This window comes from Lathyrus oleraceus, chromosome 2 (genome assembly GCF_024323335.1).
Source record: "Lathyrus oleraceus cultivar Zhongwan6 chromosome 2, CAAS_Psat_ZW6_1.0, whole genome shotgun sequence".
In the NCBI taxonomy this organism is placed as follows: domain Eukaryota; kingdom Viridiplantae; phylum Streptophyta; class Magnoliopsida; order Fabales; family Fabaceae; genus Lathyrus; species Lathyrus oleraceus.
In genome coordinates, this window is record NC_066580.1 from 87,274,767 (window position 1) to 87,297,377 (window position 22,611).

The window sequence follows — 22,611 nt, forward strand, 5'->3', positions numbered from 1 at the left end:
TCTTGAGATGGATGTAAAGTAACATACATTTTTGAGCAGTGAGTCTTGTATTCTAAGAAGTTGAGTTGATGATAGACAATGAATGATAAGCTAAGCTGGAGCATGTGGACTAAGTGTAAAATGTGGAATATTTTATGTTGTAAGAGTTTATTGGGGGGGCAATGAGGATTATTCGTGGGAAGTTATAGAGACAAGTAACCCCGGTATGATGCAGTGTGTAATAGGTATTGGTTTAGAAGAAAATTCCAGTCATAAGTGCGTGGCGATAACAAGGTTCATCTTAAGTGCATTTTATTTGAATTGAAAGAGTAATATTGGCTTATTGGAAGTCCGGTTGTTATTTATCTCCTTGAGAAGTATTTGGTTGGTTGGTTAGTCGCGGAGTATAAACATTCACACCGTGTTGGAGCTAAGGATGTCCTAAATGTCATAAGTGTACCGTTGTGGATGTACAAATTGAGGATGGAGTTACAAGTCCCCACAAGTCAGATTAGTAGTTTTGAAATTGGGATTTCTGAAGGTGTAGTGCATAGTGTGTCATCTGAGGAGATACCATGGAAGTCAGACGTGTGGGAAAACCAACTTGGTAGACCATACTCAGTTTAAGTGAGTATGGGAAGTACCACTATTATGATTATGAATAACTATAAGGAACAAATTTGGAAGAGATCTACTAAGTGGTGATCTAGAAGAGATTAGCTAGGTATGTGGTATAGATATTGATAAGGTGTGAAGTGGTTGGTCATGGTATGAAATTGATTGATTCATTGGGATTCATAGCCTTAGATGTAGACTCCCTGAGAGTGGTAATGGATGTGTACGATGATACTCTACCCTACTGGAATGATTCATGAGTTTTACTTCCCAGGAGGGACGGGAATCAGTTATTCCTAAAGTTAAACATGTAACTCGGACTGTATGTTAGTAAGGGCATAAGCTAAGATTATGGAAGATGGGACAGGATGATTGAGATGAATGATTTTGGATACGAAGTGAAATATTGTCTCTAGATATGTGTGAAGTATTGTGTGTGACTCTACGAGATGTATGGACACTCATAGTTATGTTCTAGATTGCTTAAGTTCCTTAGAAGTGGTGTTTTGTTGATAATTTAAAGTTCCTTGACGGTGTTACTTTGTTATTGGCCGAGATTATGTGTCGGGAGAAATGTTGAATGAATCAAAACCCTATGAGAGGATTTGATATGGAATATAGTAACCAGGACCGGATATTGTCAAACTAATTTGGTTTAGCTACATCAAACCCATGATGAGTTTGGATGTGTTATGTTTTTATGGTTGTAACAATGTAAATCCTGGATACCTATCTTTTATGGGTGTAATGGATTCCTTGTCTTGAGATGGATGTAAAGTAACATACATTTTTGAGCAGTGAGTCTTGTATTCTAAGAAGTTGAGTTGATGATAGACAATGAATGATAAGCTAAGCTGGAGCATGTGGACTAAGTGTAAAATGTGGAATATTTTATGTTGTAAGAGTTTATTGGGGGGGCAATGAGGATTATTCGTGGGAAGTTATAGAGACAAGTAACCCCGGTATGATGCAGTGTGTAATAGGTATTGGTTTAGAAGAAAATTCCAGTCATAAGTGCGTGGCGATAACAAGGTTCATCTTAAGTGCATTTTATTTGAATTGAAAGAGTAATATTGGCTTATTGGAAGTCCGGTTGTTATTTATCTCCTTGAGAAGTATTTGGTTGGTTGGTTAGTCGCGGAGTATAAACATTCACACCGTGTTGGAGCTAAGGATGTCCTAAATGTCATAAGTGTACCGTTGTGGATGTACAAATTGAGGATGGAGTTACAAGTCCCCACAAGTCAGATTAGTAGTTTTGAAATTGGGATTTCTGAAGGTGTTGTGCATAGTGTGTCATCTGAGGAGATACCATGGAAGTCAGACGTGTGGGAAAACCAACTTGGTAGACCATACTCAGTTTAAGTGAGTATGGGAAGTACCACTATTATGATTATGAATAACTATAAGGAACAAATTTGGAAGAGATCTACTAAGTGGTGATCTAGAAGAGATTAGCTAGGTATGTGGTATAGATATTGATAAGGTGTGAAGTGGTTGGTCATGGTATGAAATTGATTGATTCATTGGGATTCATAGCCTTAGATGTAGACTCCCTGAGAGTGGTAATGGATGTGTACGATGATACTCTACCCTACTGGAATGATTCATGAGTTTTACTTCCCAGGAGGGACGGGAATCAGTTATTCCTAAAGTTAAACATGTAACTCGGACTGTATGTTAGTAAGGGCATAAGCTAAGATTATGGAAGATGGGACAGGATGATTGAGATGAATGATTTTGGATACGAAGTGAAATATTGTCTCTAGATATGTGTGAAGTATTGTGTGTGACTCTACGAGATGTATGGACACTCATAGTTATGTTCTAGATTGCTTAAGTTCCTTAGAAGTGGTGTTTTGTTGATAATTTAAAGTTCCTTGACGGTGTTACTTTGTTATTGGCCGAGATTATGTGTCGGGAGAAATGTTGAATGAATCAAAACCCTATGAGAGGATTTGATATGGAATATAGTAACCAGGACCGGATATTGTCAAACTAATTTGGTTTAGCTACATCAAACCCATGATGAGTTTGGATGTGTTATGTTTTTATGGTTGTAACAATGTAAATCCTGGATACCTATCTTTTATGGGTGTAATGGATTCCTTGTCTTGAGATGGATGTAAAGTAACATACATTTTTGAGCAGCGAGTCTTGTATTCTAAGAAGTTGAGTTGATGATAGACAATGAATGATAAGCTAAGCTGGAGCATGTGGACTAAGTGTAAAATGTGGAATATTTTATGTTGTAAGAGTTTATTGGGGGGGCAATGAGGATTATTCGTGGGAAGTTATAGAGACAAGTAACCCCGGTATGATGCAGTGTGTAATAGGTATTGGTTTAGAAGAAAATTCCAGTCATAAGTGCGTGGCGATAACAAGGTTCATCTTAAGTGCATTTTATTTGAATTGAAAGAGTAATATTGGCTTATTGGAAGTCCGGTTGTTATTTATCTCCTTGAGAAGTATTTGGTTGGTTGGTTAGTCGCGGAGTATAAACATTCACACCGTGTTGGAGCTAAGGATGTCCTAAATGTCATAAGTGTACCGTTGTGGATGTACAAATTGAGGATGGAGTTACAAGTCCCCACAAGTCAGATTAGTAGTTTTGAAATTGGGATTTCTGAAGGTGTAGTGCATAGTGTGTCATCTGAGGAGATACCATGGAAGTCAGACGTGTGGGAAAACCAACTTGGTAGACCATACTCAGTTTAAGTGAGTATGGGAAGTACCACTATTATGATTATGAATAACTATAAGGAACAAATTTGGAAGAGATCTACTAAGTGGTGATCTAGAAGAGATTAGCTAGGTATGTGGTATAGATATTGATAAGGTGTGAAGTGGTTGGTCATGGTATGAAATTGATTGATTCATTGGGATTCATAGCCTTAGATGTAGACTCCCTGAGAGTGGTAATGGATGTGTACGATGATACTCTACCCTACTGGAATGATTCATGAGTTTTACTTCCCAGGAGGGACGGGAATCAGTTATTCCTAAAGTTAAACATGTAACTCGGACTGTATGTTAGTAAGGGCATAAGCTAAGATTATGGAAGATGGGACAGGATGATTGAGATGAATGATTTTGGATACGAAGTGAAATATTGTCTCTAGATATGTGTGAAGTATTGTGTGTGACTCTACGAGATGTATGGACACTCATAGTTATGTTCTAGATTGCTTAAGTTCCTTAGAAGTGGTGTTTTGTTGATAATTTAAAGTTCCTTGACGGTGTTACTTTGTTATTGGCCGAGATTATGTGTCGGGAGAAATGTTGAATGAATCAAAACCCTATGAGAGGATTTGATATGGAATATAGTAACCAGGACCGGATATTGTCAAACTAATTTGGTTTAGCTACATCAAACCCATGATGAGTTTGGATGTGTTATGTTTTTATGGTTGTAACAATGTAAATCCTGGATACCTATCTTTTAAAGAGTGTTGGTTTTATTCTACACTTTTGTGAGTCACCAAGGAAGTTATTCTACTAATAGAAGTTGGTAAGGTTCTAGTACCATTTTGGACAGTAGGCACTCTGAGGGTAAGTGTGTTTCTTTGAAGATTGTTAGCTAAACAGTAGTGCCTAGGAACCCCAAGTGTTCCACTGTTGGAGTCAGAGTAGCATAATTGAAGGTGATGGATGAAAGAGCTCAATCAAGTCTACGGGGACCATGGAGATAATAACTCGTAAGAATGGAGGTAAGGATGAGAGTGAGACAATTTTGTGCTAATGGTGATATCTTATTGGAGTAGTACGAGAGAAGGGAAACGAATGGAGTAGAAGTTAGCAGCATGTAGCATTATGCCAGGTGAAGTTTATGAGATTACCGGTAGATGGATTTCAAGTTTGACACATTTGTTGAAGGAATAATAAGGGAAGAGTAGTCAATATTGTGTGGTTAAGGAATCACTAAATTTTCTTATGAAGAATTAATGAGTATTGATTAACCAAGTGGAGATAAGATGTCGTAATTATGTTTGGTGTAACTTAGTGCAAGGAAGGGAAGTCGTGGTTTCCGGGAAGAAAGTGACCCACTGATGTTGAGCGGTATATAAGAGGAATTAAGTGGGGGCGAGTTTAAATGTTAATCCAATATCAGAATGAGATTGTGATGGAAATCAAGAAATTTCGAGAGTGCATGAAGAAGGAAATTTGTCAGCAAAGATAATTTAGAAGAATAAGTATGTCCGAGACTTGAAATCGAAGAGAAGTCAAGTGTTGATCTAAGAAGTTGATGAAAGGTTTGTTGGTTTGTTGAGTGAAGGAAATTCGGGGGCGAATTTCAAATTAAGGGGGGGAGAATGTAATATCCCATATTCCCTTAAATGCTAAATTAGTTGTCAGTTGAGACCTATTGAATTCCTATGTATTATATATAACCAAGTGGAGATAAGATGTCGTAATTATGTTTGGTGTAACTTAGTGCAAGGAAGGGAAGTCGTGGTTTCCGGGAAGAAAGTGACCCACTAATGTTGAGCGGTATATAAGAGGAATTAAGTGGGGGCAAGTTTAAATGTTAATCCAATATCAGAATGAGATTGTGATGGAAATCAAGAAATTTCGAGAGTGCATGAAGAAGGAAATTTGTCAGCAAAGATAATTTAGAAGAATAAGTATGTCCGAGACTTGAAATCGAAGAGAAGTCAAGTGTTGATCTAAGAAGTTGATGAAAGGTTTGTTGGTTTGTTGAGTGAAGGAAATTCGGGGGCGAATTTCAAATTATGGGGGATGCTCAATTAGTTGTCAGTTGAGACCTATTGAATTCCTATGTATTATATCTTTGGTTAGTTGCAACAATTGAAGCTCCTATGTGCTCAAAATGTTAAAATTCACTTTCTGGGCAAATTCGTGCTTGTTTGTAGCAGAATATGTCACCAAGGGGATTCGAACCCAGGACCTCCTTGAAACTGTACATGCCTTACCACTAGGCTAGAGAGGTTGTTGTTGAATGCTTATGCAATGAATAAATATTAACCTAAATCTTGATTAAGATAGATTGATGAATTAATTGAGTATTATACCTCCGTTTTGGACACGGCCGGATGCGTTAGAAAGATAACGTAAAAGGGCTATTATTATTGTTCCATGTTATAAAATATTATGTGATTTATAAATGCCATGAATTTTATCATGATGAAAATTAAATGTTGTTGTTATGTGGAAAGTGAAGTAATACGATTAAAAACTTTACAAAGATGAGTGAGGAAACCTAGGAGAATAACGTGATTAATAACTTAGAAATATGATCTAGGTTATGGAACATATGTGATATATGTATGAGAATACGGTATTCATTCGTACGACGCTTATGTGAGGTCGTGGACGAATTGTTGCCATGATTGAGAATGAGACGCATTGTATGGAACATGCCATGTTATTATTTGTGCATCATGGTGAATGAAGTCACCTATGATTATGGAACATGCCATGTTATTATTTGTGTATTATGGTGAATGAAGTCACCTGTGATTTATGAATTTGTTATGGTTCGTGGAACCAATGATTTGCGAAACCGATCATGTATTCAGAATGTGTGTTTTTCTGTGGTGGTACACATCTCTTGTGGTATGCTTAGATGAGTAAGCATTGGGATGTGGGACCAATGATTCGAGCCTCAAATGGGTTTGAGCCCCAACCATGGCGGACATGGGGGAAAGGTGGACACCTATGTGGGTTAGAGTCCCATACGGTGAAAGATACCCTAGGTGGGTTAGAGTCCCGTACGGGTGATGGTTCTTAAAAGTGGGTTTAAGTCCCATAGGGGAACCGGATATCCACCGCGAAAGTCGAATCATACGGACATGCGTGAACCAAGCCTTGGCCTAGACGTAGGTCCGGTTGGGGATCGATGTTGCGTGAATCTGAATAATGATCGTGGTTGAGTTATGAGAACTCAGATGCATGTTGCCATACAATTGCGAGATAGTTTCCCCATCGCTCAAGTCTTCTTTCCCTTGTTGACTTGAGTTGGATATGAGCTGAATATTGATTAAAAACCCTGTAGAGCCGAGTGGACCCATAGGATAGGAGAACTCACTGAGATTATTATCTCATCCCATCATTGTTGTTATTTTTCAGGTATTCTTTACAGGTTGGATCTAAGAGAAAATGTTATGGATGTTTCAAGGGTTGCTGTTCATTATGATCTTCCGCTGTGGAGTTGTGTGCAATGAAGATATTGTACCTAGTTCTTAGATTTTTATTGTTTAGGCATTATTGTATAACATGTTCCATTGATGTTTTAGTTTGGACATGTATATATATTGATGCCATTAGGCACTTATGTTGTGACAGTACCAAGATTTAACACTTGTATGATATTATTCTAGATACATATTATACGGGTTGTTACAAGAACACTCATATTTCAATTGATATCAATGAGAAAATTAGATAAATTTTTACAATACCATTAATGAGATTAAAATAATTAGTTAAAAAACAATTAAATTAATATAACAACTACAGTTTTCAACCCTTTGTTCATTAGATAACTAAAGTTTGACAAGAATAAATATAAATTTTATAAAGCTAATAAAGTTTTATTTGATAATATTTGCAAATAAACTGTTAATTTTGTTTAACACTGAGAAAACACACATTTAACAACTTAAAATTAAATATACAAATTAAAGATAACTACTAAAACGACATGAGAATTAAAAAAAACAAAATTTATTTTATAGTTATTTAAATTTGCAAAGCTAATTACGAATGTCATTCTCAATTTGCTAGTTTGTATTTTCCTTTCAAATAAATTGTATATTATTATATCTGATTAAGTCATATCATTGTGTGGATTATAATTCACGATAAATTACCGTAATATAAATTTAGCAATCATGTTTTAAAAAATAATTTCTAAATATATTTAAAATTCTATATAATATATATTCATGAGGCATCATATTATATTACGACACATGTTAATAATTCTATTACATTTGTGCCGCATCATCCTATAGTCCTAAGTGGCACCTCTAAATTATTATTTTCACTTTACAAATAGATAAATACAATATTTTATCTCCATTGGAGGTCACGGGTTGGTACCTTGGGAAATACAAGAAAATCACAATTCCAACTATATATATTCTCCAAGGTTTCAACTTTAAAATAAACATGTAACCTTAGAGAGTATCTATATAATATATTATATCTGAAGCATCTGATTATATTACGACACATGTTAACAATTTTATTCCATTTGTGCCACGAAATCCTATAGTCCTATGTGGAACCTCTAAAATATTATTTTCACTTTTCAAATAGACAAGTACAATACTTAATCTCCATTGGAGGTCACGGGTTGGCACCTTGGGAAATATGAAGAAAATTCTAATTTTTAACAAAAATGATCTAACAAGAAAATCACAATCCAATATATATATTCTCCTAGATTTCAACTTTAAAAATACACATGTGACCTAAGAAAGTATTTATATCCATATAATATATTAAATCAGAAACATTAGATTATATTACGACACATGTTAACAATTCTATTCCATTTGCGCCACATCATCCTATAGTCCTATGTGGCACCTCTAAAATATTATTTTCACTTTTCAAGTAGACAAATACAATATTTAATTTCCGTTGAAGATCACAGGTTCGAACCTTGGGAAAGATGAAGAAAATTCTTAATTTTAACAAAAATGATCTTACAAGAAAATCACAATTCTAACTATATATATTCTCCTAGGTTTCAACTTTAAAATAAACATGTAACCATAGAGAGTATCTATATAATATATTATATCTGAAGCATCCGATTATATTACGACACATGTTAACAATTCTATTCCATTTGTGCCACGTAATCCTATAGTCCTATGTTGAACCTCTAAAATATTATTTTCACTTTTCAAATAGACAAGTACAATACTTAATCTCCATTGGAGGTCACGGGTTGGAACCTTGGGAAATATGAAGAAAATTCTTATTTTAACAAAAATGATCTAACAAGAAAATCATAATTCCAATTATATATATTCTCCTAGATTTCAACTTTAAAATAGACATGTGACCTTAGAGAGAATTAATAAAAATATTGAGAATATTGTCTAAAAAAGAACACTCATATTTCAATTGATATCAATGACAAAATCAGATAAATTTTTACAATACAATTAATAAGATTAAAATAATTAGGTAAAAACAATTAAATTAATATAGCAAGTACAATTTTCAACCCTTTGTTCATTACATAACTAAAGTTTGACAAGAATAAATATGACTTTTATAAAGCTAATAAAGTTTTATTTGATAATATTTGCAAATAAACTTTTAATTTTGTTTATCACTGAGAATACAAACATTTAACAACTTTAAATTAAATATACAAATTAAAGATAACTACTAAAACGACATGAGAATCAAAATAAAACAAAAATTATTTTATAGTTATTTAAATTTGCAAAGCTAAATACGGATGTCATTCTCAATTTGCTAGTATGTAATTTCCTTTCAAATAAATTGTATACTATTATATCTGATTAAGTCATATCATTGTCTAAATTATAATTCACAATAAATTACTCTGATATAAATTTAGAATATTGTCCTAGATTTCAACTTTAAAATAGACATGTGACCTTAATGAGAATTAATAAAAATATTGAGAATATTGTCTACAAAAGAACACTCATATTTCAATTGATATCAATGAGAAAATTAGATAAATTTTTACAATACCATTAATGAGATTAAAATAATTAGTTAAAAAACAATTAAATTAATATAACAACTACAGTTTTCAACCCTTTGTTCATTAGATAACTAAAGTTTGACAAGAATAAATATAAATTTTATAAAGCTAATAAAGTTTTATTTGATAATATTTGCAAATAAACTGTTAATTTTGTTTAACACTGAGAATACACACATTTAACAACTTAAAATTAAATATACAAATTAAAGATAACTACTAAAACGACATGAGAATAAAAAAAAACAAAATTTATTTTATAGTTATTTAAATTTGCAAAGCTAATTACGAATGTCATTCTCAATTTGCTAGTTTGTATTTTCCTTTCAAATAAATTGTATATTATTATATCTGATTAAGTCATATCATTGTGTGGATTATAATTCACAATAAATTACCGTAATATAAATTTAGCAATCATGTTTTAAAAAATAATTTCTAAATATATTTAAAATTCTATATAATATATATTCATGAGGCATCATATTATATTACGACACATGTTAATAATTCTATTACATTTGTGCCGCATCATCCTATAGTCCTAAGTGGCACCTCTAAATTATTATTTTCACTTTACAAATAGATAAATACAATATTTTATCTCCATTGGAGGTCACGGGTTGGTACCTTGGGAAATATGAAGAAAATTCTAATTTTTAACAAAAATGATCTAACAAGAAAATCACAATCCAATATATATATTCTCCTAGATTTCAACTTTAAAAATAGACATGTGACCTTAGAAAGTATTTATATCCATATAATATATTAAATCAGAAACATTAGATTATATTACGACATATGTTAACAATTCTATTCCATTTGCGCCACATCATCCTATAGTCCTATGTGGCACCTCTAAAATATTATTTTCACTTTTCAAGTAGACAACAATATTTAATTTCCATTGAAGATCACAGGTTCGAACCTTGAGAAAGACGAAGAAAATTCTTAATTTTAACAAAAATGATATTACAAGAAAATCACAATTCCAACTATATATATTCTCCAAGGTTTCAACTTTAAAATAAACATGTAACCTTAGAGAGTATCTATATAATATATTATATCTGAAGCATCTGATTATATTACGACACATGTTAACAATTTTATTCCATTTGTGCCACGAAATCCTATAGTCCTATGTGGAACCTCTATAATATTATTTTCACTTTTCAAATAGATAAGTACAATACTTAATCTCCATTGGAGGTCACGGGTTGGCACCTTGGGAAATATGAAGAAAATTCTAATTTTTAACAAAAATGATCTAACAAGAAAATCACAATCCAATATATATATTCTCCTAGATTTCAACTTTAAAATAGACATGTGACCTTAGAGAGAATTAATAAAAATATTGAGAATATTGTCTAAAAAAGAACACTCATATTTCAATTGATATCAATGACAAAATCAGATAAATTTTTACAATACAATTAATAAGATTAAAATAATTAGGTAAAAACAATTAAATTAATATAGCAAGTACAATTTTCAACCCTTTGTTCATTACATAACTAAAGTTTGACAAGAATAAATATGACTTTTATAAAGCTAATAAAGTTTTATTTGATAATATTTGCAAATAAACTTTTAATTTTGTTTATCACTGAGAATACAAACATTTAACAACTTTAAATTAAATATACAAATTAAAGATAACTACTAAAACGACATGAGAATCAAAATAAAACAAAAATTATTTTATAGTTATTTAAATTTGCAAAGCTAAATACGGATGTCATTCTCAATTTGCTAGTATGTAATTTCCTTTCAAATAAATTGTATACTATTATATCTGATTAAGTCATATCATTGTCTAAATTATAATTCACAATAAATTACTCTGATATAAATTTAGAATATTGTCCTAGATTTCAACTTTAAAATAGACATGTGACCTTAATGAGAATTAATAAAAATATTGAGAATATTGTCTACAAAAGAACACTCATATTTCAATTGATATCAATGAGAAAATTAGATAAATTTTTACAATACCATTAATGAGATTAAAATAATTAGTTAAAAAACAATTAAATTAATATAACAACTACAGTTTTCAACCCTTTGTTCATTAGATAACTAAAGTTTGACAAGAATAAATATAAATTTTATAAAGCTAATAAAGTTTTATTTGATAATATTTGCAAATAAACTGTTAATTTTGTTTAACACTGAGAATACACACATTTAACAACTTAAAATTAAATATACAAATTAAAGATAACTACTAAAACGACATGAGAATAAAAAAAAAAAAAAATTTATTTTATAGTTATTTAAATTTGCAAAGCTAATTACGAATGTCATTCTCAATTTGCTAGTTTGTATTTTCCTTTCAAATAATTGTATATTATTATATCTGATTAAGTCATATCATTGTGTGGATTATAATTCACAATAAATTACCGTAATATAAATTTAGCAATCATGTTTTAAAAAATAATTTCTAAATATATTTAAAATTCTATATAATATATATTCATGAGGCATCATATTATATTACGACACATGTTAATAATTCTATTACATTTGTGCCGCATCATCCTATAGTCCTAAGTGGCACCTCTAAATTATTATTTTCACTTTACAAATAGATAAATACAATATTTTATCTCCATTGGAGGTCACGGGTTGGTACCTTGGGAAATATGAAGAAAATTCTAATTTTTAACAAAAATGATCTAACAAGAAAATCACAATCCAATATATATATTCTCCTAGATTTCAACTTTAAAAATAGACATGTGACCTTAGAAAGTATTTATATCCATATAATATATTAAATCAGAAACATTAGATTATATTACGACATATGTTAACAATTCTATTCCATTTGCGCCACATCATCCTATAGTCCTATGTGGCACCTCTAAAATATTATTTTCACTTTTCAAGTAGACAACAATATTTAATTTCCATTGAAGATCACAGGTTCGAACCTTGAGAAAGACGAAGAAAATTCTTAATTTTAACAAAAATGATATTACAAGAAAATCACAATTCCAACTATATATATTCTCCAAGGTTTCAACTTTAAAATAAACATGTAACCTTAGAGAGTATCTATATATATATTATATCTGAAGCATCTGATTATATTACGACACATGTTAACAATTTTATTCCATTTGTGCCACGAAATCCTATAGTCCTATGTGGAACCTCTATAATATTATTTTCACTTTTCAAATAGATAAGTACAATACTTAATCTCCATTGGAGGTCACGGGTTGGCACCTTGGGAAATATGAAGAAAATTCTAATTTTTAACAAAAATGATCTAACAAGAAAATCACAATCCAATATATATATTCTCCTAGATTTCAACTTTAAAAATACACATGTGACCTTAGAAAGTATTTATATCCATATAATATATTAAATCAGAAACATTAGATTATATTACGACACATGTTAACAATTCTATTCCATTTGCGCCACATCATCCTATAGTCCTATGTGGCACCTCTAAATATTATTTTCACTTTTCAAGTAGACAAATACAATATTTAATTTCCGTTGAAGATCACAGGTTCGAACCTTGGGAAAGATGAAGAAAATTCTTAATTTTAACAAAAATGATCTTACAAGAAAATCACAATTCTAACTATATATATTCTCCTAGGTTTCAACTTTAAAATAAACATGTAACCATAGAGAGTATCTATATAATATATTATATCTGAAGCATCCGATTATATTACGACACATGTTAACAATTCTATTCCATTTGTGCCACGTAATCCTATAGTCCTATGTTGAACCTCTAAAATATTATTTTCACTTTTCAAATAGACAAGTACAATACTTAATCTCATTGGAGGTCACGGGTTGGAACCTTGGGAAATATGAAGAAAATTCTTATTTTAACAAAAATGATCTAACAAGAAAATCACAATTCCAATTATATATATTCTCCTAGATTTCAACTTTAAAATAGACATGTGACCTTAGAGAGAATTAATAAAAATATTGAGAATATTGTCTAAAAAAGAACACTCATATTTCAATTGATATCAATGACAAAATCAGATAAATTTTTACAATACAATTAATAAGATTAAAATAATTAGGTAAAAACAATTAAATTAATATAGCAAGTACAATTTTCAACCCTTTGTTCATTACATAACTAAAGTTTTGCAAGAATAAATATGAATTTTATAAAGCTAATAAAGTTTTATTTGATAATATTTGCAAATAAACTTTTAATTTTGTTTATCACTGAGAATACAAACATTTAACAACTTTAAATTAAATATACAAATTAAAGATAACTACTAAAACGACATGAGAATCAAAATAAAACAAAAATTATTTTATAGTGATTTAAATTTGCAAAGCTAAATACGGATGTCATTCTCAATTTGCTAGTATGTATTTTCCTTTCAAATAAATTGTATACTATTATATCTGATTAAGTCATATCATTGTCTAAATTATAATTCACAATAAATTACTCTGATATAAATTTAGAATATTGTCCTAGATTTCAACTTTAAAATAGACATGTGACCTTAATGAGAATTAATAAAATATTGAGAATATTGTCTAAAAAAGAACACTCATATTTCAATTGATATCAATGAGAAAATTAGATAAATTTTTACAATACCATTAATGAGATTAAATAATTAGTTAAAAAACAATTAAATTAATATAACAACTACAGTTTTCAACCCTTTGTTCATTAGATAACTAAAGTTTGACAAGAATAAATATAAATTTTATAAAGCTAATAAAGTTTTATTTGATAATATTTGCAAATAAACTGTTAATTTTGTTTAACACTGAGAATACACACATTTAACAACTTAAATTAAATATACAAATTAAAGATAACTACTAAAACGACATGAGAATAAAAAAAAAAAAATTTATTTTATAGTTATTAAATTTGCAAAGCTAATTACGAATGTCATTCTCAATTTGCTAGTTTGTATTTTCCTTTCAAATAAATTGTATATTATTATATCTGATTAAGTCATATCATTATGTGGATTATAATTCACAATAAATTACCGTAATATAAATTTAGCAATCATGTTTTAAAAAATAATTTCTAAATATATTTAAAATTCTATATAATATATATATGAGACATCATATTATATTACGACACATGTTAATAATTCTATTACATTTGTGCCGCATCATCCTATAGTCCTAAGTGGCACCTCTAAATTATTATTTTCACTTTACAAATAGATAAATACAATATTTTATCTCCATTGGAGGTCACGGGTTGGTACCTTGGGAAATATGAAGAAAATTCTAATTTTTAACAAAAATGATCTAACAAGAAAATCACAATCCAATATATATATTCTCCTAGATTTCAACTTTAAAAATAGACATGTGACCTTAGAAAGTATTTATATCCATATAATATATTAAATCAGAAACATTAGATTATATTACGACACATGTTAACAATTCTATTCCATTTGCGCCACATCATCCTATAGTCCTATGTGGCACCTCTAAAATATTATTTTCACTTTTCAAGTAGACAAATACAATATTTAATTTCCATTGAAGATCACAGGTTCTAACCTTGGGAAAGACGAAGAAAATTCTTAATTTTAACAAAAATGATATTACAAAAAATCACAATTCCAACTATATATATTCTCCAAGGTTTCAACTTTAGAATAAACATGTAACCTTAGAGAGTATCTATATAATATATTATATCTGAAGCATCTGATTATATTACGACACATGTTAACAATTTTATTCCATTTGTGCCACGAAATCCTATAGTCCAATGTGGAACCTCTAAAATATTATTTTCACTTTTCAAATAGACAAGTACAATACTTAATCTCCATTGGAGGTCACGGGTTGGCACCTTGGGAAATATGAAGAAAATTCTAATTTTAACAAAAATGATCTAACAAGAAAATCACAATCCAATATATATATTCTCCTAGATTTCAACTTTAAAATACACATGTGACCTTAGAAAGTATTTATATCCATATAATATATTAAATCAGAAACATTAGATTATATTACGACACATGTTAACAATTTTATTCCATTTGCGCCACATCATCCTATAGTCCTATGTGGCACCTCTAAAATATTATTTTCACTTTTCAAGTAGACAAATACAATATTTAATTTCCATTGAAGATCACAGGTTCGAACCTTGGGAAAGACGAAGAAAATTCTTAATTTTAACCAAAATGATCTTACAAGAAAATCACAATTCCAACTATATATATTCTCCTTGGTTTCAACCTTAAAATAAACATGTAACCATAGAGAGTATCTATATAATATATTATATCTGAAGCATCCAATTATATTACGACACATGTTAACAATTCTATTCCATTTGTGCCACGTAATCCTATAGTCCTATGTGGAACCTCTAAAATATTATTTTCACTTTTCAAATAGACAAGTACAATACTTAATCTCCATTGGAGGTCACGGGTTGGAACCTTGGGAAATATGAAGAAAATTCTTATTTTAACAAAAATGATCTAAAAAAGAACACTCATATTTCAATTAATATATTCTCCAAGATTTCAACTTTAAAATAGACATGTGACCTTAGAGAGAATTAATAAAAATATTGAGAATCTTGTCTAAAAAAGAACACTCATATTTCAATTAATATCAATGACAAAATTAGATAAATTTTTACAATACCATTAATAAGATTAAAATAATTAGTTAAAAAACAGTTAAATTAATATAGCAACTACAATTTTCAACCCTTTGTTCATTAGATAACTAAAGTTTGACAAGAATAAATATAAGTTTTATAAAGCTAATAAAGTTTTATTTGATAATATTTGCAAATAAACTTTTAATTTTGTTTAACACTGAGAATACAAACATTTAACAACTTAAAATTAAATATAACAATTAAAAATAACTACTAAAATGAAATAAAAATCAAAATAAAACAAAAATTATTTTATAGTTATTTAAATTTGCAAAGCTAATTACGAATGTCATTCTCAATTTGCTAGTATGTATTTTCCTTTCAAATAAATTGTATATTATTATATCTGATTAAGTCATATCATTGTCTGAATTATAATTCACAATAAATTACTGTAATATAAATTTAGCAATCATGTTTTAAAAATAATTTCTAAATATATTTAAAATTCTATATAATATATATATGAGGCATCATATTATATTACGACACATGCTAATAATTCTAGTACATTTGTGTCGCATCATCCTATAGTCCAAAGTGGCACCTCTAAATTATTATTTTCACTTTACAAATAGATAAATACAATATTTAATCTCCATTGGATGTCACGGGTTGGTACCTAGGGAAATATGAAGAAAATTCTAATTTTTAACAAAAATGATCTAACAAGAAAATCACAATCCAATATATATATTCTCCTAGATTTCAACTTTAAAAATAGACATGTGACCTTAGAAAGTATTTATCCATATAATATATTAAATCAGAAACATTAGATTATATTACGACACATGTTAACAATTCTATTCCATTTGCGCCACATCATCCTATAGTCCTATGTGGCACCTCTAAAATATTATTTTCACTTTTCAAGTAGACAAATACAATATTTAATTTCCATTGAAGGTCACAGGTTCGAACCTTGGAAAGACGAAGAAAATTCTTAATTTTAACAAAATGATCTTACAAGAAAATCACAATTCCAACTATATATATTCTCCAGGGTTTCAACTTTAAAATAAACATGTAACCTTAGAGAGTATCTATATAATATATTATATCTGAAGCATCCGATTATACTACGACACATGTTAACAATTTATTCCATTTGTGCCACGAAATCCTATAGTCCTATGTGGAACCTCTAAAATATTATTTTCACTTTTCAAATAGACAAGTACAATACTTAATCTCCATTGGAGGTCACGGGTTGGAACCTTGGGAAATATGAAGAAAATTCTTATTTTAACAAAATGATCTAACAAGAAAATCACAATTCCAATTATATATATTCTCCTAGATTTCAACTTTAAAATAGACATGTGACCTTAGAGAGAATTAATAAAAATAATGAGAATATTGTATAAAAAAGAACACTCATATTTCAATTGATATCAATGACAAAATCAGATAAATTTTTACAATACCATTAAAAAGATTAAATTAATTAGTTAAAAAACAATTAAATTATATAGCAACTACAATTTTCAACCCTTTGTTCATTTTATAATTAAAGTTTGACAAGAGTAAATATAATTTTATAAAGCTAATAAAGTTTTATTTGATAATATTTGCAAATAACTTTTAATTTGGTTTAACAGTGAGAATACAAACATTTAACAATTTAAATTTAAATATACAAATTAAAGATAACTACTAAAACGACATGAGAATCAAAATAAAACAAAAATTATTTTATAGTTATTTAAATTTGCAAAGCTAAATACGAATGTCATTCTCAATTTGCTAGTATGTATTTTCCTTTCAAATAAATTGTATATTATTATATCTGATTAAGTCATATCATTGTGTGGATTATAATTCACGATAAATTACCGTAATATAAATTTAGCAATCATGTTTTAAAAAAATAATTTCTAAATATATTTAAAATTCTAATATATATATTCATGAGGCATCATATTATATTACGACACATGTTAATAATTCTATTACATTTGTGCCGCATCATCCTATAGTCCTAAGTGGCACCTCTAAATTTATTTTCACTTTACAAATAGATAAATACAATATTTATCTCCATTGGAGGTCACGGGTTTGTACCTTGGGAAATACAAGAAAATCACAATTCCAACTATATATATTCTCCAAGGTTTCAACTTTAAAATAACATGTAACCTTAGAGAGTATCTATATAATATTTTATCTGAAGCATCTGATTATATTACGACACATGTTAACAATTTTATTCCATTTGTGCCACGAAATCCTATAGTCCTATGTGGAACCTCTAAAATATTATTTTCACTTTTCAAATAGACAAGTACAATACTTAATCTCCATTGGAGGTCACGGGTTGGCACCTTGGGAAATATGAAGAAAATTCTAATTTTTAACAAAAATGATCTAACAAGAAATCACAATCCAATATATATTCTCCTAGATTTCAACTTTAAAAATACACATGTGACCTAAGAAAGTATTTATATCCATATAATATATTAAATCAGAAACATTAGATTATATTACGACACATGTTAACAATTCTATTCCATTTGCGCCACATCATCCTATAGTCCTATGTGGCACCTCTAAAATATTATTTTCACTTTTCAAGTAGACAAATACAATATTTAATTTCCGTTGAAGATCACAGGTTCGAACCTTGGGAAAGATGAAGAAAATTCTTAATTTTAACAAAAATGATCTTACAAGAAAATCACAATTCTAACTATATATATTCTCCTAGGTTTCAACTTTAAATAAACATGTAACCATAGAGAGTATCTATATAATATATTATATCTGAAGCATCCGATTATATTACGACACATGTTAACAATTCTATTCCATTTGTGCCACGTAATCCTATAGTCCTATGTTGAACCTCTAAAATATTATTTTCACTTTTCAATAGACAAGTACAATACTTAATCTCCATTGGAGGTCACGGGTTGGAACCTTGGGAAATATGAAGAAAATTCTTATTTTAACAAAAATGATCTAACAAGAAATCATAATTCCAATTATATATATTCTCCTAGATTTCAACTTTAAATAGACATGTGACCTTAGAGAGAATTAATAAAAATATTGAGAATATTGTCTAAAAAAGAACACTCATATTTCAATTGATATCAATGACAAAATCAGATAAATTTTTACAATACAATTAATAAGATTAAAATAATTAGGTAAAAACAATTAAATTAATATAGCAAGTACAATTTTCAACCCTTTGTTCATTACATAACTAAAGTTTGACAAGAATAAATATGACTTTTATAAAGCTAATAAAGTTTTATTTGATAATATTTGCAAATAAACTTTTAATTTTGTTTATCACTGAGAATACAAACATTTAACAACTTTAAATTAAATATACAAATTAAAGATAACTACTAAAACGACATGAGAATCAAAATAAAACAAAAATTATTTTATAGTTATTTAAATTTGCAAAGCTAAATACGGATGTCATTCTCAATTTGCTAGTATGTAATTTCCTTTCAAATAAATTGTATACTATTATATCTGATTAAGTCATATCATTGTCTAAATTATAATTCACAATAAATTACTCTGATATAAATTTAGAATATTGTCCTAGATTTCAACTTTAAATAGACATGTGACCTTAATGAGAATTAATAAAAATATTGAGAATATTGTCTACAAAAGAACACTCATATTTCAATTGATATCAATGAGAAAATTAGATAAATTTTTACAATACCATTAATGAGATTAAAATAATTAGTTAAAAAACAATTAAATTAATATAACAACTACAGTTTTCAACCCTTTGTTCATTAGATAACTAAAGTTTGACAAGAATAAATATAAATTTTATAAAGCTAATAAAGTTTTATTTGATAATATTTGCAAATAAACTGTTAATTTTGTTTAACACTGAGAATACACACATTTAACAACTTAAAATTAAATATACAAATTAAAGATAACTACTAAAACGACATGAGAATAAAAAAAAACAAAATTTATTTTATAGTTATTTAAATTTGCAAAGCTAATTACGAATGTCATTCTCAATTTGCTAGTTTGTATTTTCCTTTCAAATAAATTGTATATTATTATATCTGATTAAGTCATATCATTGTGTGGATTATAATTCACAATAAATTACCGTAATATAAATTTAGCAATCATGTTTTAAAAAATAATTTCTAAATATATTTAAATTCTATATAATATATATTCATGAGGCATCATATTATATTACGACACATGTTAATAATTCTATTACATTTGTGCCGCATCATCCTATAGTCCTAAGTGGCACCTCTAAATTATTATTTTCACTTTACAAATAGATAAATACAATATTTTATCTCCATTGGAGGTCACGGGTTGGTACCTTGGAAATATGAAGAAAATTCTAATTTTTAAAAAAATGATCTAACAAGAAAATCACAATCCAATATATATATTCTCCTAGATTTCAACTTTAAAAATAGACATGTGACCTTAGAAAGTATTTATATCCATATAATATATTAAATCAGAAACATTAGATTATATTACGACATATGTTAACAATTCTATTCCATTTGCGCCACATCATCCTATAGTCCTATGTGGCACCTCTAAAATATTATTTTCACTTTTCAAGTAGACAACAATATTTAATTTCCATTGAAGATCACAGGTTCGAACCTTGAGAAAGACGAAGAAAATTCTTAATTTTAACAAAATGATATTACAAGAAAATCACAATTCCAACTATATATATTCTCCAAGGTTTCAACTTTAAAATAAACATGTAACCTTAGAGAGTATCTATATAATATATTATATCTGAAGCATCTGATTATATTACGACACATGTTAACAATTTTATTCCATTTGTGCCACGAAATCCTATAGTCCTATGTGGAACCTCTATAATATTATTTTCACTTTTCAAATAGATAAGTACAATACTTAATCTCCATTGGAGGTCACGGGTTGGCACCTTGGGAAATATGAAGAAAATTCTAATTTTTAACAAAAATGATCTAACAAGAAAATCACAATCCAATATATATATTCTCCTAGATTTCAACTTTAAAAATAGACATGTGACCTTAGAAAGTATTTATATCCATATAATATATTAAATCAGAAACATTAGATTATATTACGACACATGTTAACAATTCTATTCCATTTGCGCCACATCATCCTATAGTCCTATGTGGCACCTCTAAAATATTATTTTCACTTTTCAAGTAGACAAATACAATATTTAATTTCCGTTGAAGATCACAGGTTCGAACCTTGGGAAAGATGAAGAAAATTCTTAATTTTAACAAAAATGATCTTACAAGAAAATCACAATTCTAACTATATATATTCTCCTAGGTTTCAACTTTAAAATAAACATGTAACCATAGAGAGTATCTATATAATATATTATATCTGAAGCATCCGATTATATTACGACACATGTTAACAATTCTATTCCATTTGTGCCACGTAATCCTATAGTCCTATGTTGAACCTCTAAAATATTATTTTCACTTTTCAAATAGACAAGTACAATACTTAATCTCATTGGAGGTCACGGGTTGGAACCTTGGGAAATATGAAGAAAATTCTTATTTTAACAAAAATGATCTAACAAGAAAATCACAATTCCAATTATATATATTCTCCTAGATTTCAACTTTAAAATAGACATGTGACCTTAGAGAGAATTAATAAAAATATTGAGAATATTGTCTAAAAAGAACACTCATATTTCAATTGATATCAATGACAAAATCAGATAAATTTTTACAATACAATTAATAAGATTAAAATAATTAGGTAAAAACAATTAAATTAATATAGCAAGTACAATTTTCAACCCTTTGTTCATTACATAACTAAAGTTTTGCAAGAATAAATATGAATTTTATAAAGCTAATAAAGTTTTATTTGATAATATTTGCAAATAAACTTTTAATTTTGTTTATCACTGAGAATACAAACATTTAACAACTTTAAATTAAATATACAAATTAAAGATAACTACTAAAACGACATGAGAATCAAAATAAAACAAAAATTATTTTATAGTGATTTAAATTTGCAAAGCTAAATACGGATGTCATTCTCAATTTGCTAGTATGTATTTTCCTTTCAAATAAATTGTATACTATTATATCTGATTAAGTCATATCATTGTCTAAATTATAATTCACAATAAATTACTCTGATATAAATTTAGAATATTGTCCTAGATTTCAACTTTAAAATAGACATGTGACCTTAACGAGAATTAATAAAAATATTGAGAATATTGTCTAAAAAAGAACACTCCTATTTCAATTGATATCAATGAGAAAATTAGATAAATTTTTACAATACCATTAATGAGATTAAAATAATTAGTTAAAAAACAATTAAATTAATATAACAACTACAGTTTTCAACCCTTTGTTCATTTTATAATTAAAGTTTGACAAGAGTAAATATAAATTTTATAAAGCTAATAAAGTTTTATTTGATAATATTTGCAAATAAACTTTTAATTTGGTTTAACAGTGAGAATACAAACATTTAACAATTTAAATTTAAATATACAAATTAAAGATAACTACTAAAACGACATGAGAATCAAAATAAAACAAAATTTATTTTATAGTTA